Consider the following 4176-nt stretch of genomic DNA (forward strand, 5'->3'; position numbering starts at 1 on the left):
ATGCTCGTGGATCGGCAGACTCAATATCATCAAAATGTCTATACTACCCAAACTGATCTACAGATTCAATGCAATACCTATTAAAATCCCATCAGCATTCTTCACAGATATAGAAACAATAATTTTACGCTTCGTATGGAACCAAAGAAGACCCCGAATATCAAGAGCAATTCTAGGCAACAAAAACAAAATGGGAGGCATTAATATGCCAGATATCAAACTATACTACAAAGCTGTAGTAATTAAAACAATATGGTATTGGCACAAAAACAGGAATATTGACCAGTGGAACAGATGTGAGAATCCTGATATAAAACCATCCTCATATAGCCATCTCATCTTTGACAAAGCAGACAAAAACATACGCTGGGGAAAAGAATCTCTCCTCAATAAATGGTGCTGGGAAAACTGGATAGCCACCTGTAGAAGGCTAAAACAGGACCCACACCTTTCACCTCTCACAAAAACCAACTCACGCTGGATAACGGACTTAAACCTAAGATATGAAACTATTAGAACTCTAGAGGAAAAAGTTGGAAACACTCTCCTAGACATCGGCCTGGGCAAAGAGTTTATGAAGAAGTCCCCAAAGGCAATCACAGCAGCAACAAAAATAAATAAATGGGACATGATCAAACTACAAAGCTTCTGCACAGCCAAAGAAATAGTCATGAAAGTAAACAGACAACCTACAGAATGGGAGAAAATTTTTGCATCCTATGCATCCGATAAGGGACTGATAACTAGAATATACTTAGAACTCACGAAAATTAGGAAGAAAAAATCAAATAACCCCATTAAAAAGTGGGCAAAGGACTTGAACAGAAATTTTTCTAAAGAAGACAGAAGAATGGCCAACAAACATATGAAGAAATGCTCAACATCTCTAATCATCAGGGAAATGCAAATCAAAACCACAATGAGATATCACTTAACCCCAGTGAGAATGGCCTTTATCAAAAAATCTCCAAACAATAAATGCTGGCGTGGTTGCGGAGAGAGAGGAACACTCCTACACTGCTGGTGGGACTGCAAACTAGTTCAACCTCTGTGGAAAGCAATATGGAGATACCTTAAAGCGATACAAGTGAATCTACCATTTGATCCAGCAATCCCATTGCTGGGCATCTACCCAAATGATCCAGTGACACTCTACAAAAAAGACACCTGCACTTGAATGTTTATAGCAGCACAATTCATAATTGCAAGGCTGTGGAAACAGCCCAAGTGCCCATCAATCCAAGAATGGATTAATAAAATGTGGTATATGTATACCATGGAGTACTATTCAGCTCTAAGAAACAATGGTGATATAGCACATCTTATATTTTCCTGGTTAGAGTTGGAACCCATACTACTAAGTGAAGTATCCCAAGAATGGAAAAACAAGCACCAGATATATTCTCCAGCAAACTGGTATTAACTGAGTAGCACCTAAGTGGACACATAGGTGCTACAGTAATAGGGTATTGGGGAGGTGGGAGGGGGGAGGGGGGCGGGTATATACATACATAATGAGTGAGATGTGCACCATCTGGGGGATGGTCATGATGGAGACTCAGACTTTTGGGGGGAGGGGTGGAAATGGGCATTTATTGAAACCTTAAAATCTGTACCCCCATAATATGCCAAAATAAAAAAAAAATTAAAAAAAAATGACTAGGTAAGACACTCAATGATAGAAAAATATTTGCAGTATTAATATCACATAGAACCATATTCAGAATACATAGAGAACCCCTATAACTCAAAAGTAAAAAGTCAAACCACATAAAAATAGGATATGGAGTAAGTAGAAAGAAAAATACTGGAACAGACATCTCATAAAGGAAATTATGTGAATGATTAAAAGCACATAACAAAGCGCTCAACATCATTAATCATCAGGGAAATGCACATTAAAAACACATAGCAATACCACTACATACCTGCTAAAATGTGTAAAATTTAAAAAACTGAAAATAACAGGTATTGATGAAAACAGGGAGCAACTGGAACTCTCATCATTGTTGGTGCATGTATAAAATGGTCCAACCACTTTGGAAAATGGTTTGGCAGTTTTTTTGTAAAACTAAACATACACTCTACCCTATGATTCCTGAATTCCACTTCTCTGTTTTTACCTAAGACAAATAAAACCTTGAGTTCCAGGTCCACAAAAATATTTGCCCAAGAATAGTTAATAGCTCTTTATTCATGAAAGGCAAAAACTGAAGAAAAAAAAAATTCAAATGTCCCAACAGAAAAATAAACAAATTTCATGATATACATTGAATAAACAAATTCCAACATATTTATGTGATAGATTATTATTCCATAGTAGTAATAAAATGAATACACTAGTGATACATGTAACAATATGGATGAATCTCCAAAACATTGTGGGTAGTGATATAACAAACACAAAAGGGCATGTACTCTAGGAGTCCATTTATTGTGAAGTTCTGGGCAAAGCTAAACCAAGGGTGAAAGAAATCAGAGCAGTGTCTGCTTTAGGGGAGAAAGATATGCAGGAATTGGCTGGAAGGGTGTAAGAAAACTTCCTGGGGTGATGGAACTGTTACATATCTTACAGGGATGCGGGTTATACAGATTATATACATTTGTCAAAACTGATTAAACTGTACGCCTACGATCTTTATATTTTATTGAATATAAATTATACCTTAAGGCTGGGTGTGGTTGCTCACGCCTATAATCCTAGCTCTCTGGGAAGCCAAGATGGGCGGATTGCTCAAGGTCAGGAGTTTGAAACCAGCCTGAGCAAGAGTAAGACCCCGTCTCTACTATAAATAGAAAGAAATTAATTGGCCAACTAATATATATACAAAAAATTAGCCAGGCATGGCGGCGCATGCCTGTAGTCCCAGCTACTCGGGAGGCTGAGGCAGAAGGATTGCTTGAGCCCAGGAGTTTGAGGTTGCTGTGAGCTAGGCTGACACCATGGCATTCACTCTAGCCTGGGAAACAAAGAGAGACTCTGTCTCAAAAAAATAAAAAAATAAATTATACCTTAATAAAATATGACATCTTATTAATAAAAATTATCCTAGGGTACTATGGGTCATACTAGAAATGGCTGACAGGGGCAACAGTGGCACCAAGAAGGAAGTAGTCAGGGGGGTCTGAAGATAAAAATGAGATCTGAGTCTGAAATATAAGTGGAGATTGTATATCACATGGAGAACTAAACCCAGATAAAGGGTTGTGCCTTTGGGGCCCAGGAATTTGCTAGCGTGACTCAAGTTAGTAATCCACAAGAGGCAGAATAGCCAGTAGTTAAGAACTTGCAAACTGAAGTCAACAGGTCTAGGTTTATAATTCAGCTCCACTGCATCCTAGCTACAAAACTCTGGGCAAGTCCTCTAAGGTCTTCATTCCTCGTTTATCTCATTTGTAAAATAAGGAAAAAATAATATTATGTACCTCAAATGGTTTTGGGGGCAATATGCTTTAATACATGTAAAACACAGGAAAACATCTGGCTTATACTTTCCATTCACTAAACATTTGCTGTCATCATTACTTAGTTTTCCCGAGGGAGGAAAGAATTTTGACCATGGACGCAGTAAGGAAAAGGAGGGTGGTAGAAGACAAGAATTGTGAAGACAGTGAAAAGTTGTCTGTTCCTCAATCAACCCCATGAACTGAACCTTAGACCCTATATAAAAGACAGCCAGAACCAGGAAGCTAAGCACTGATTTAAAGGGTGCTGGCTTCAGCAGCCCATACACTAAAATTTGAACAATGCAGAGATGAACAAGGCCCCTGCACAAGAATGGCATGCAAATTTATAAAGTGTTGCATATTAAAATAAAAAAGAAGAAGCAGTTAATAGAGCTGCTCTAGGATCCAGGTGTTGTAGCAGGACACAGAGGTGGGGCAAGGTCATTCTCGCTTTGCAGAGTTGCCACCAGCAGAGAAGTGCTAGGCAGTGGGAGTAACCAGGGTGCCTTGCCCAGCTGCAGTGTCACGAGCAGCAGAACAGTGTTGTGGTGCTCCCCTCACCAGACCCCGAGAAGGAACATGGGGACAAGGACTATGTGTAGGTGTGTTTCCGAGCACACATCTCACAACCTATCGTGACTGCTGGAAGTAACTGGAAGGCTGCAGATGAGGGATCTACAGTTATTAAGGTATGAAGGTGCTACTTTAAGCCCTTGAAATGTGCTTGTC

The 4176-nt window shown here is 39.2% G+C and overlaps 1 pseudogene; it reads left to right on the forward strand.

The window, feature by feature from the left end:
• Positions 1 to 3713: 3713 nt before the first annotated feature.
• Positions 3714 to 3813, forward strand: LOC142870323 (uncharacterized; annotated as a pseudogene).
• The last annotated feature ends 363 nt before the right edge of the window (positions 3814 to 4176 follow it).

This window comes from Microcebus murinus, chromosome 3 (assembly GCF_040939455.1).
Source record: "Microcebus murinus isolate Inina chromosome 3, M.murinus_Inina_mat1.0, whole genome shotgun sequence".
Classification (NCBI taxonomy): domain Eukaryota; kingdom Metazoa; phylum Chordata; class Mammalia; order Primates; family Cheirogaleidae; genus Microcebus; species Microcebus murinus.